Here is a 14,382-nt window from a genome sequence, read left to right as displayed (position 1 = left end):
GACGAATTTTCAACGTTCTTGGGGAGCCTGTTGACAATTTGGGTCCTGTAGATAGTAGTGCAACGTTCCCTATTCATAGATCTGCGCCTGCCTTTATCGAGTTAGATACGAAATTATCCATCTTTGAAACAGGTATTAAGGTCGTCGATCTTTTAGCTCCTTATCGACGTGGAGGAAAAATAGGACTATTTGGGGGGGCTGGAGTAGGTAAAACAGTACTGATCATGGAATTAATCAATAACATTGCTAAAGCTCATGGGGGCGTATCCGTATTCGGTGGAGTAGGGGAACGGACTCGTGAAGGAAATGATCTTTATATGGAAATGAAGGAATCCGGAGTAATTAATGAAAAAAATATTGAGGAATCAAAGGTAGCTCTAGTCTATGGCCAAATGAATGAACCACCGGGAGCTCGTATGAGAGTTGGTTTAACTGCCCTAACTATGGCGGAATATTTCCGAGATGTTAATAAGCAAGACGTGCTTTTATTTATCGATAATATCTTTCGTTTTGTTCAAGCAGGATCAGAGGTATCCGCTTTATTAGGGAGAATGCCCTCCGCAGTGGGTTATCAACCTACTCTTAGTACAGAAATGGGTTCTTTGCAAGAAAGAATTGCTTCTACTAAAAAGGGATCTATAACTTCGATTCAAGCAGTTTATGTACCTGCAGACGATTTGACCGACCCTGCCCCTGCCACAACATTTGCACATTTGGATGCTACTACCGTACTTTCCAGAGGATTAGCTTCCAAGGGTATTTATCCAGCAGTAGATCCTTTAGATTCAACCTCGACTATGTTACAGCCTCGGATCGTTGGCAACGAACATTATGAAACTGCGCAAAGAGTTAAGGAAACTTTACAACGTTACAAAGAACTTCAGGACATTATCGCAATTCTTGGCTTGGATGAATTATCGGAAGAGGATCGTTTAACTGTAGCAAGAGCAAGAAAAATTGAGCGTTTCTTATCACAACCGTTCTTTGTGGCAGAAGTTTTTACTGGTTCTCCAGGAAAGTATGTTGCTCTTGCGGAAACTATTAGGGGATTTCAACTAATCCTTTCCGGAGAATTAGACGGCCTACCTGAACAGGCTTTTTATTTGGTGGGTAACATCGATGAAGCTAGCACGAAAGCTATAACCTTAGAAGAGGAGAACAAATCGAAGAAATGAAATTAAATCTTTATGTACTGACTCCTAAGCGAATTATTTGGGATTGTGAAGTGAAAGAAATCATTTTATCCACTAATAGTGGCCAAATTGGCGTATTACCAAACCACGCCCCCATTAACACAGCAGTAGATATGGGTCCTTTGAGAATACGCCTCCTCAACGACCAATGGTTAACAGCGATTCTGTGGAGCGGTTTTGCGAGAATAGTTAATAATGAGATCATCATTTTAGGAAATGATGCGGAACTGGGTAGTGATATTGATCCGGAAGAAGCTCAAAAGGCACTTGAAATAGCCGAAGCTAACTTGAGTAAAGCTGAGGGTACGAAAGATTTGGTTGAAGCGAAGCTCGCTCTCAGACGAGCTAGGATACGAATCGAGGCTGTCAATTGGATTCCCCCATCCAATTGAAGACAATCCAGTGGTTTATAGTTGATACAAAGAAAAAGGGAAGAGGGGTAGAAAAAGTTATTAGATAGCGAAGCGAAGTAAGTCCAATGCTATCTAGTAATTTTTCTACCTACTTACCTACTATTGGATTTGAACCAATGACTCCCGCCGTATGAAAGCAATACTCTAACCACTGAGTTAAGTAGGCAATTTATCACCACAAAGGAAGACCCATTACTTCGATCGATTATATATTGAATCCCTTTTCTAAGCAATACCGCTCTGTTATTGGTCTGTTATATACTAAATACTAAACTAAATACTAAACAGATACAGATCAAAGGGGTATCCTCTGGCATTAGAAAATATTCATCTTGACAAGAAATTATCTATATGTTAAGATATCTCTGATAAGGGCTATAGCTCAGTTCGGTAGAGCAACTCGTTTACACGTGCGCCAATGCTTTTCAAAGGAGCTTATTATGCAATGAACATAATCGATCTTATTGCAAAATCAATGTCTTACTTCATAGATTCGAGAGAATAGGAGAACAGTAGCCTGACAAACAGTCGGTTCAGTCCGATTCAGGTGCCAATTCAGGTGCCTAATCAAATAGAACCCTTATGGATTTGCTAGTTGATAAGGTAAATATCCAGCCCACTAAATGCTAGGCGTAATGAGGATAAGGGCCTCCAAAAAACTTCTTTTCGTTCTATGAACTTTAAGGTGTATGAAGTCTCATAGTTAACTCTTGCAGTGGAACGATAGAGACTCCATTTCACTTAGGTTGATTTAATTTAGACCGGAGGCAGACCTAAGTCAAGGTAATCCTCCTTTGAAACACTTTGGTATTGCTCCTAGATAGATCATAATACAAAAAATCAATCAGAGCACAGGGAGCCATCTCATTATCTTTCCGTAAAGAAAAACTATGGTGGACTAACTGATCTTTAAATCAGTTTATGAAAGAGCCCAATGCAAAAAAATGCATGTTGGGTCTTTGAAACAGTTCAAATCATTTCGATAATAATCCGTTTGATCTGTTTTACCGAGAAGGTCTACGGTTCGAATCCGTATAGCCCTAATATGCCCTTTTTTAGATTTTAGGATCTCTATCCTATGTTTTCTTTAGTTTAGTATAGTTTTCATTTTCTCATTAGTATTTGTTTATAGACTGGATAGGCGCCTGCGACATAGAATAGAGATAAAAGCATTACCAAAGGCTCATTCATCGAAAATCAAAATCATACAGACAGGAAAAGAAAAACGAATTTCTATCAAATCAATAGAAGAAAGGATCCTTTCCCTGATTTGAATCCCGTCCTCCTTCAAATAGGATATCTCTAGACTTCCCTATAATAACTGCAATGATTTTATCCATTTTGCGAATTCCTACTTTGTTTTAAGTATATTTATTACTTTGTTTATAGATACATTATGTAAATTGATCAACTTTAAATAGAAAAAATAAAGTAAAGAGTAAATAAGAAAACAGAATATTCTGTCTCATAGTTCTGAAATAGAGTTCTTTATTTTTATTTTATAGTATTACTTCTCATTAATTATACTGCATAGATTAGTCCTACTATCTTAATTAGGTTCTAATTTAGTAGTATTCTCATTTTTATTTAATAGTCTCTTATTATTTTATTATTAAATATTAAATAAAGGATAGAGCTATTCTTTTTTCTAGAGATTCTAGAGAAAGCGAGACAAAGTGAAACGAGAAAGTTTTCTTTATATAAGAATTAGATCTACATACACCATATCTAAATAGAATGGAAATCCAAAAGAAAGGGAGTTGGGATTCCATTGGATGAATCTTTAAAGAAGATGCAGCACAGAGGAAACAAAGGCTAAACTTAAACTAAGCGCTTTTGTTTGAACAAAAAAGATTCTTGTTTCACCGAGGAAAAGAGAGAAGTTCTGGATAAATTGACAATGCTGAATTGAATTGACTAATTTAAGTTCCGCCTATTCCACATTAATGGGAGTACATTATGTTTCTGCTTCACGAATATGATATTTTTTGGACATTTCTAATAATAGCAAGCCTTATTCCTATTTTGGCATTTTCGATTTCAGGACTTTTAGCCCCGGTTAGTGAAGGACCAGAGAAGCTTTCTAGTTATGAATCGGGTATAGAACCCATGGGAGGGGCTTGGGTACAATTCCGAATACGCTATTATATGTTTGCGCTCGTTTTTGTTGTTTTTGATGTGGAAACCGTCTTTCTATACCCTTGGGCAATGAGTTTCGACGTATTGGGTGTATCCGTTTTTATCGAAGCTTTGATTTTCGTGCTTATCTTAGTTGTTGGTTTAGTTTATGCATGGCGAAAAGGAGCCTTGGAATGGTCTTAACTGAATATTTAGACAAAAAAAAAGAAGGAAAAGATTCTATTGAGACAGTTATGAATTTGATTGAGTTTCCCTTACTTGACCAAACAAGTTCCAATTCTGTTATTTCAACTACACCAAATGATCTTTCGAATTGGTCAAGACTCTCCAGTTTATGGCCCCTTCTATACGGTACCAGTTGTTGTTTCATTGAATTTGCTTCATTAATAGGCTCACGATTCGACTTTGATCGTTATGGATTGGTACCAAGATCAAGTCCTAGGCAAGCAGACCTAATTTTAACAGCCGGTACGGTAACAATGAAAATGGCTCCCTCTTTAGTGAGATTATACGAGCAAATGCCTGAACCAAAATACGTCATTGCTATGGGAGCCTGTACTATTACAGGGGGAATGTTCAGTACGGATTCCTATAGTACTGTTCGGGGAGTTGATAAGTTAATTCCTGTGGATGTCTACTTGCCGGGCTGCCCACCTAAACCGGAGGCAGTTATAGATGCCCTAACAAAACTTCGTAAGAAGATATCGCGAGAAATAGTTGAGGATCAAACTCTATCTCAAAATAAAAATAGATGTTTTACTACCAGTCACAAGCTTTATGTTAGGCGCAGTACTCATACAGGAACTTATGAGCAAGAATTGCTCTATCAATCACCATCTACATTAGATATATCTTCTGAAACTTTTTTCAAATCCAAAAGTTCAGTACCTTCCTACAAATTAGTGAATTAGGAGAGGGGCTCTTTTGTGTAGAAAAATAAAAAGCAGGGCAATCTTTCAAACTTGCATCCGAAATGTGAAATATTTATACAAAGAGGGAGAGATGAAGACAATGCAGCAGGGTTGGTTATCTAATTGGCTAGTCAAACATGAGGTGGTTCATAGATCTTTGGGCTTTGATCACCGAGGAATAGAGACTTTACAAATAAAAGCAGGGGATTGGGATTCCATTGCTGTCATTTTATATGTATATGGTTACAATTATTTACGCTCCCAATGTGCTTATGATGTAGCACCCGGTGGATCTTTAGCTAGCGTGTATCATCTTACGAGAATACAATATGGTATAGATAATCCAGAAGAAGTCTGCATAAAAGTCTTTGCCCAAAAGGATAATCCTAGAATTCCGTCTGTCTTCTGGATTTGGAGAAGTGCCGATTTTCAAGAACGCGAATCTTATGATATGGTGGGAATCTCTTATGATAATCATCCGCGCCTTAAACGTATCCTAATGCCTGAAAGTTGGATAGGCTGGCCCTTACGTAAGGATTATATAACCCCCAATTTTTATGAAATACAAGATGCTCATTGAATGATAAGAAATTCATGCTCACTTATACAACACAACTCCAGATTTTATTCAAGTCAAGGAATATTTTTAGGTTCTTTTCCTAGATGAAACGGAATACCTATTTATAATTAATTCCTAATTATACAAAAGCATTCCAGATAGACTGAGCAAAAAAAGGGTTTCATTTGGATTCCCCTATTTTGAAAATCGCATATTAATTTCCTTCATATGAACAGAAAAATAGGATGACTCAAAGAAGTTCTCTACCAGGAACTTTGTACCGCGCACATTACTTAGCACAACTAGGAAAATAAGATAAGATAAAGATAAGCAAGACTAAAAAAATATTCGTCGGAATAGCGGAATACAAAATTAAGAAACGCAAAAAAATAAAGGGGAATCTCACCCCCTTCTTTATCATAAAGAAAAGATATATTTTAAAACTTCTTTAAAAAGAAAAAGAAGTGCCTCTATATTTATATTATAGATTTATCCACTTAGATGAATAAATATTATTAATGAATATGTATCACAATCCATCTCGAGGTATTTGGATCAATACCTATTCGGTGGATCTTTTTTTTTTTTTTCTCTGCCAGGAACCAGATTTGAACTGGTGACACGAGGATTTTCAGTCCTCTGCTCTACCAACTGAGCTATCCTGACCTTTTCTTGTGCATCATCCTAGTAGAGTATTTGTATCTATGTCAATTAAAAGGACTAAAAATTAATTAAAGTATTTCAAATTTTAAATTTGAAAATGGGGGGGGTAGTCCTATGCATTGTGCATGGTTTACTTAAATAAAACTTAAAAATAGAGTGAATAACCAAGATTTCTTGCCGATACTCTAATAAAAAAGAAATCTATTCAATGAATAGGATAAGATCCATTGAGTTCTCTTCGCATTCCTTTGTGAAAGAGTAGAATGAGAAAGCTAATGAATCTTAAACCCATTGCATTGATAAAAAGAAAAAAAAGTGCATTGATAAAAAGAAAAAAAAAAAGAGGATAAATAATAATAATATAGTATAGTTAGGGAATAAAAGAGGATTTGGGGATAGAGGGACTTGAACCCTCACAACTTATAAAGTCGACGGATTTTCCTTTTACTAGAAATTTCATTGTTGTCAGTATTGACATGTAGAATGGGACTCTCTCTTTGTCCTCGTCCGATTAATCCACTTTTTTAAAGATCTCGAAAACTTTGAATTTTAATTGAAGAATTTGATTATTCAATATTCGATTGGAGTGGATTCACAATAATGAAAAAAAAAAATTATGATATGAGTTTTTTATTTCATAATCATTATCATTTCTAATTTCATTTTTAAAAAAGATAAAGAACCTATATTATAATTAGAATATAATATGAGTTCTGTGATTAATCGTTTGCTATGTCAGTATCTATACGTGTTTATTAAATGTATAAGGTATAAAACCCCTCTTTCTCTAATTTAGAACTAGAAGGAATTCCACTAACAACACAACGTAATTAACTCGATTCGTTAGAACAGCTTCCATTGAGTCTCTGCACCTATCCTTTTCCTTTGTATTCTAGTTCGAGAACCCCTTGTTTTCTCAAAACACGGATTTGGCTCAGGATTGCCCTTTTTTAATTCCAGGGTTTCTCTGAATTTGGAAGTTACCACTTAGCAGGTTTCCATACCAAGGCTCAATACAATCAAGTCCGTAGCGTCTACCGATTTCGCCATATCCCCATTTCCCTCTTCTTTGAGACCAGGATTCCTTGTGTAATTTCATCCATCTCTTAGTTTTTTTTTTGAATCATTGAGTTCATCACTCAACGTAGTCTAGCAGTTCAGTTCGACTCTATTTGAGAGACCTCGCTTGCTTATTGCAATTCAGAATTGAATTGATTCTATCCTTGATGTATTTGCAATTCAATCCGAATCAATATATCCAAAAGTTTTTATCTCCCCCACCTCCCGTCTTACTTTTTTATAGTATTCAAAATTATACTATAACGCTTGATATTTATTCTTTTTTTCTAATCAGAATTAGCAATTTTATTTACTCTGACTCTATGTTCCCCTTAGTGAAATATTAATCCTCAAATTATTAACAAATAATAAAGTCTATAATGATCGAATGAAAATACCAATAAATTCTATAATTTTATTTTTTAATATCCTATAGTTAAGCATATCAAGCTAACTTTATCTTTAAGAAGTTTTAGTATTTTTTTATTTTTATAAGTATAACTTCAAATTTAGAACTAGTTAATAGCTAAGATTAATAACTAATATCTGAGATTTTACGGATTTCCTATACTATACCTATTTCTATTTGTTACACTATTTCCGTTATGTAAGCCCACTTAGCTCAGAGGTTAGAGCATCGCATTTGTAATGCGAGGGTCATCGGTTCAAATCCGATAGTCGGCTTTTTTTTCTCTATCGATGTTCTACGAACAAGAATCTCTTTTTTTCCGAATTAAATGGAGAATCCAGGATCTTTTATGTTTTTTACCTTACAATTTTGCTAGATACAAAACAATAAAATAAATAATATATATACAAAAAAAAAAGATTTTGATGAAATTCCATTTTTTGGGGTACTTTAGTTGATTTTACTCTGTTTATCCTGTAGTTTAATTCAGTTTTAATTTCGATGTATTCTGTAATGTAAATACAATGAAATTAATTGTGTAAAATGAAATTTCAATAAAATAAAAAAAGGAGTCTTCATGTCCCGTTATCGAGGACCTCGTTTAAAAAAAATACGCCGTCTGGGAGCTTTACCAGGACTCACTAGAAAAACACCTAAATCCGGAAGTAATCTTAAAAAAAAATTCAATTCTGGGAAAAAGGAGCAATATCGTATTCGTCTTCAAGAAAAACAGAAATTGCGTTTTCATTATGGTCTGACAGAACGACAATTACTTAGATATGTACATATCGCTGGAAAAGCAAAAAGGTCAACAGGCCAGGTTTTACTACAATTACTTGAAATGCGTTTGGATAATATCCTTTTTCGATTGGGTATGGCTTCAACCATTCCTGGGGCCCGCCAATTAGTCAACCATAGACATATTTTAGTTAATGGTCGTATAGTCAATATACCAAGTTTTCGTTGCAAACCCCGAGATATTATTACTACGAAAGATAACCAAAGATCAAAAGGTCTGGTTCAAAATTATATTGCTTCATCGGACCCGGGGAAATTGCCAAAGCATTTGGCGATTGACACGTTGGAATATAAAGGACTAGTAAATAAAATCCTAGATAGGAAGTGGGTCGGTCTCAAAATAAATGAGTTGTTAGTTGTAGAATATTACTCTCGTCAGACTTGAACTTAACGAAAAAAGGAAAGGTTCATAGAATTTTCTTCCCCTTCCCCTTTCCCCGAACTAAATCGCCCTAAGACCATTACCATTAATTTGTATTTTCCCATCAACTAGCTAAAATTGATTAACCCTAGGATTAGGATCCTTTTTTCTTTTTTCCTCTATGTGTATTTTACATACCACAGTAATTTGCTATAGAGAATTTCTAATTTCTATTAAATCAAAATAAGATAATATAAGATATTATATTATTGCTGGAAAAAATTGTTATTTGATTTGATACATTGTGATCCTTAACGTTGATGAATTAAGAAAAACGGAAAGAGACGGGATTCGAACCCTCGGTAAACAAAAGTCTACATAGCAGTTCCAATGCTACGCCTTGAACCGCTCGGCCATCTCTCCTACATAACTTATTATGGAAAATAAACTGAGTGAATAGCGAGTTTTCTTATTCCTGCAGTACAGGTACAACCGCAACCACTCGGGGGTTCCATAGTTCTATTGGAAAAATTCCTTTTGATCTAAGTGGAAGGATACAGGATTTTTTACTAGAAATTGCGCTCGCTATAAAATAAAAGTTTTAATTTGGGTTTTCCCGCAACTAAAGAAAAAGAAAATGGAAGAATTCTTCTTATTGCATAATAAAATAAAGAAACCTTAGAATTCCGTTTGCATAAGATACGCTACACCATACTATCGAAATCAAAAATAGGGTATGAGACAATTAATAACTTTGAAAACACGAAATAGTTGATAACATAAGTTGTTGTTCAGAAATAGGAAAGTGGAATGAAATCCAGTCTTAGTCAAATATTTCATATCTCTTCGTGTCCAAGCAGAAGGAAAAGGATACAATTTGAGCTGAGCGGAAAATCCATATCTCTCTTATCCATTTAAAGCATATGGATTTAGAGTAGAGCATATGGATCAATCTATTTATAATTATAAGAATCGAATGTGTTTGTTTTTATGTTATTTTGTGAAGGAATGAAAACAATTCTATATAGAATGGGTTGGGAATTATGCCTAGATCCCGTGGAAATGGAAATTTCATTGATAAGACCTCCTCAATTGTAGCCAATATTTTATTGCGAATAATTCCGACAACCTCAGGAGAAAAAAAGGCATTTACTTATTATAGAGATGGTGCGATTTGACTCTTTTTTTTGCTTTTTTTTAGCCCTACCTATACCTCAGTCTTACGAAAAAGAGAGGGGGGTTGGCATAGAGAGAACCAAATTTGTAAAGCAAACAAACCCACGCTTCGGGAAGGTGAGGCGAACTAACAATTCCTTCCGTCGTGTATCCTCGATTGATGCGGCTTCAGATACTTCAATTGTAGATTTGAGTATTGAGCGAAAGGTTACACCTACAGGATATGGTATGGTATGGATTACAGGCCAATCCTACTCTATTAGTATCCGTAGGCAGCATAGGGGAGAAAAGCACTACACCTAGAAATAGGAATCAACAAGAGAAAAACTTTGTTAGAAATTACCCCTTTCCTGATCGGTATCAGGGCTGGGAAGAATGGTTGGGATAACAAACAACCATCAGGTTTGTACTTTGGATACCCCTATAACCATCAAAGATCGTTGAAGTAGCTAATTCCTCTAAATAGGAGGCGTTGAGAACAAAGAAATTATTGGAGCTATCGTTTTCCTCTAGCATTAATAGAATTCATTGGTGTTAAGAAAAACCTCTTGTGGGAAGGTTGGCTAGAGATTTCTTGGAAAAATACCAGCCCCTTTCGGTTCATAATGAGACGGGACTAATTCTATTTTGATTCTATAGATTATTTCGCTTAGTACTATTATGTACAGAAGGGAGGAGCCGTATGAGATGAAAACCTCATGTACGGTTTTGGAACGGAGATTTTTTGAATAGAATGAACGACCGTAACGGATGTTGGCTCAATCCGAAGGAAATTATGCGGAAGCTTTGCAAAATTATTATGAAGCTACGCGACTAGAAATCGATCCCTATGATCGAAGTTATATACTCTATAACATAGGCCTTATACACACAAGCAATGGAGAGCATACAAAGGCTTTGGAATATTATTTCCGGGCACTAGAACGAAACCCCTTCTTACCGCAAGCTTTTAATAATATGGCCGTGATCTGTCATTACGTGCGACTATCTCCACTATAGAAAGAAAAAAAAAAAAGAGAGGATCAAATTTTCTAGTAAATACTAGAAAAAAAGGGCTTTCTACATAGGGATCGTAAAAACAACGATTTTTCCCTATCAGCTGTAGGAAGGAAGGACACTTCACGAGAATCAAAAAACGAAGAAAGTATGGCCTATACTACTACTCTATGGATAAAGTTTCTCAAATTGATAGAGAAAGCACCGTAAAGATCAATTAGTGAGCGACTGGGTCGATACAACTAAAAAAAACTGCTTACTTATCCCATGATATGGGGCAAAATTTAGGAATCCGCTTATGTAATAGAGCCGATCCACTAAGGGATTAAGCAGCGGTGTAGTATCAGATCCCAAAGATAGTAAGTTCTTTTTTCTTTCTTATGGAAAAAAGTCTTTTTCAAGGATTCTATAGAGATTTCATATATGAAACCGGGATAGTTACCTCTCAGAAAATTTGAACGAAGGCTCTATATCTATCTATGCTTCATTCTTCTGAAGGTGGGAAAAAAGATCAAACTGATTATTGATAAAAATTAGGGTTTGAAACTTAGGTAATTAATTTCTTCTGCTTAACCCAAGAACAAATTGGATCGATTTTTGATAAATCGAATTCAGTTAAGATAGGGGAAATTCAGATAGCAATTTCTGAGCCGTATGAGGTAGGAAACTCTCAAGTACGGTTCTAAGGGAAGGAACTTCCTATTCCGACCGAGGAGAACAGGCCATTCTACAGGGTGATTCGGAAATTGCGGAAGCTTGGTTTGATCAAGCTGCTGAATATTGGAAACAAGCTATAGCGCTTACTCCGGGAAATTATATTGAAGCACAGAACTGGTTGAAGATTACGAAGCGCTTTGAATTTGAATAAGACCATGCTCCTTCTTTTTCATAAAATGGGTGGTTTGGTTGTTGATCCATTAATCAAATAAATTAGGTCGTAAGATCGAATCAAGAATTTCATTATATCCATTTCTTATACCTTCTATTTTATATGATATTTCATAAGAATAAACCATAGGGATAGGGTCTAGAATAGAAGTAATAAAGTGAATAAAAAGAGGGGGCAATCTAAATATTGCTAATATATTAGGACCATCTTATTAATAATTCTAATGAGTTATCTTGGAATTTAGAATCAAATAAAAAACCCTATATTATGCTCAAGGAAAGTAGATATAGATAGGAGCTTATGCCCTCAAAAAAAATACACTAGTTTCTTAAATTAAAAATAAAAAAGATTTTTTTCTTACGTCGAGAAATATTTGTTTTTCAAGATAAACAATGTCCGTTAGGCACCTAATCTTTATGTCATAATAGACCCGAACACTTGCCTCGGATTGACTTCAATATATAATTGCTCCAGTGAATAACTAAAAAAAAAATAGAAGGATGGTAGATAGTAAAGAAAAGAACTAATCACAATATCTATCTTTCAAAATCTATCTTTCAAAATCTATCTTTCAAAATATATATCTTTCAAAGATTCACTAAAAAGACAGTTGGCGGGTCTCTTTGTATGTCTTGTCCGGAAAGAGGAGGACTTAATGATTATTCGTTCGCCGGAACCAGAAGTAAAAATTGTTGTGGATAGGGATCCTGTAAAAACATCTTTTGAGGAATGGGCCAGACCCGGCCATTTCTCAAGAACACTAGCTAAGGGCCCTGATACTACCACTTGGATCTGGAACCTACATGCTGATGCTCACGATTTCGATAGTCATACTGGTGATTTGGAGGAGATTTCTCGAAAAGTCTTTAGTGCTCATTTCGGGCAACTTTCCATTATCTTTCTTTGGTTGAGTGGCATGTACTTTCATGGCGCCCGTTTTTCCAATTATGAAGCATGGCTAAGTGATCCTACTCACATTGGACCCAGTGCTCAGGTAGTTTGGCCTATAGTAGGGCAAGAAATATTGAATGGTGATGTAGGCGGGGGTTTCCGAGGAATCCAAATAACCTCTGGTTTTTTTCAGCTTTGGCGAGCATCTGGAATAACTAGTGAATTACAACTCTATTGTACTGCAATTGGTGCATTGATTTTTGCAGCGTTAATGCTTTTTGCTGGTTGGTTCCATTATCACAAAGCCGCTCCCAAATTGGCCTGGTTCCAAGATGTAGAATCCATGTTGAATCACCACTTAGCGGGATTATTAGGACTTGGGTCTCTTTCTTGGGCGGGGCACCAAATTCATGTATCTTTACCAATTAACCAATTTCTTGACGCTGGGGTGGATCCTAAAGAGATACCACTTCCTCATGAATTTATCTTGAATCGGGACCTTTTGGCTCAACTTTATCCTAGTTTTGCCGAAGGAGCAACCCCTTTTTTCACTTTAAATTGGTCCAAATACGCAGAATTTCTGACTTTTCGCGGAGGACTAGATCCAGTAACCGGTGGTCTCTGGCTGACCGATATTGCGCACCATCATTTAGCTATTGCTATTCTTTTCCTAATCGCAGGTCATATGTATAGGACCAATTGGGGTATTGGCCATGGACTTAAAGATATTTTGGAGGCTCACAAGGGCCCATTTACAGGACAAGGCCATAAGGGTCTTTATGAAATCTTAACAACGTCATGGCATGCTCAATTATCTCTTAACCTAGCTATGCTAGGCTCTACAACCATTGTTGTAGCTCATCATATGTATTCTATGCCTCCCTATCCATACCTAGCTACTGACTATGGTACACAACTTTCCTTGTTCACACACCACATGTGGATTGGCGGATTTCTAATAGTCGGTGCTGCTGCACATGCAGCAATTTTTATGGTAAGAGACTATGATCCAACTACTCGATACAACGATCTATTAGATCGCGTCCTTAGACACCGCGATGCAATCATATCCCACCTTAACTGGGTATGTATATTTCTAGGTTTTCACAGTTTTGGCTTGTACATTCATAATGATACCATGAGTGCTTTAGGCCGTCCACAAGATATGTTTTCGGATACTGCCATACAATTACAACCTATCTTTGCTCAATGGGTACAAAATATCCATGCTACTGCGCCTGGCGTAACAGCTCCTGGTGCAACAACAAGTACTAGCTTAACGTGGGGAGGCGGCGAGTTAGTAGCAGTAGGTGGCAAAGTGGCTTTGTTACCTATTCCATTAGGAACCGCAGATTTTTTAGTCCATCACATTCATGCATTTACCATACATGTGACTGTATTAATACTTTTGAAAGGTGTTTTATTTGCTCGGAGTTCCCGTTTGATACCCGATAAAGCAAATCTAGGTTTTCGCTTTCCTTGCGATGGGCCTGGCCGAGGGGGAACATGTCAAGTATCCGCCTGGGATCATGTTTTCTTAGGTTTATTCTGGATGTACAATGCAATTTCGGTAGTCATTTTCCATTTCAGTTGGAAAATGCAGTCGGATGTTTGGGGTACTATAAGTGATCAAGGGGTGGTAACTCATATTACAGGGGGAAACTTTGCACAGAGTTCCATTACGATTAATGGGTGGCTTCGAGATTTCTTGTGGGCACAGGCATCGCAAGTCATTCAGTCTTATGGTTCTTCATTATCTGCATATGGTCTTTTTTTCTTAGGTGCTCATTTTGTCTGGGCCTTCAGTTTAATGTTTTTATTCAGCGGCCGTGGTTATTGGCAAGAACTCATTGAATCTATCGTTTGGGCTCATAACAAATTAAAAGTTGCTCCTGCTACTCAGCCTAGAGCCTTGAGCATTATAC

The 14,382-nt window shown here is 36.3% G+C and overlaps 1 long non-coding RNA gene and 2 other non-coding genes across 3 annotated transcripts in view; 2 read left to right on the top strand and 1 right to left on the bottom strand.

Annotated features, from left to right (window-relative positions):
• The window catches only part of LOC147952739 (uncharacterized), a 142,184-nt gene that overhangs the window by 13,839 nt on the left and 113,963 nt on the right, over positions 1 to 14,382 (top strand). The window lies entirely within an intron of this gene.
• On the bottom strand, positions 5,809 to 5,881 carry TRNAF-GAA (transfer RNA phenylalanine (anticodon GAA)). Its single transcript has one exon. It is a non-coding gene; the product is annotated as a tRNA-Phe (tRNA).
• TRNAT-UGU (transfer RNA threonine (anticodon UGU)) lies at positions 7,549 to 7,621 on the top strand. The gene has a single exon. It is a non-coding gene; the product is annotated as a tRNA-Thr (tRNA).

The sequence above is a fragment of the Triticum urartu genome, unplaced genomic scaffold, assembly GCF_056163025.1.
Source record: "Triticum urartu cultivar PI428250 unplaced genomic scaffold, HENAU_Tu73 scaffold2, whole genome shotgun sequence".
NCBI classification, from domain to species: domain Eukaryota; kingdom Viridiplantae; phylum Streptophyta; class Magnoliopsida; order Poales; family Poaceae; genus Triticum; species Triticum urartu.
Note: the sequence above shows the minus strand (reverse complement) of the source record. Positions and strands in the feature narration are given on the sequence as shown.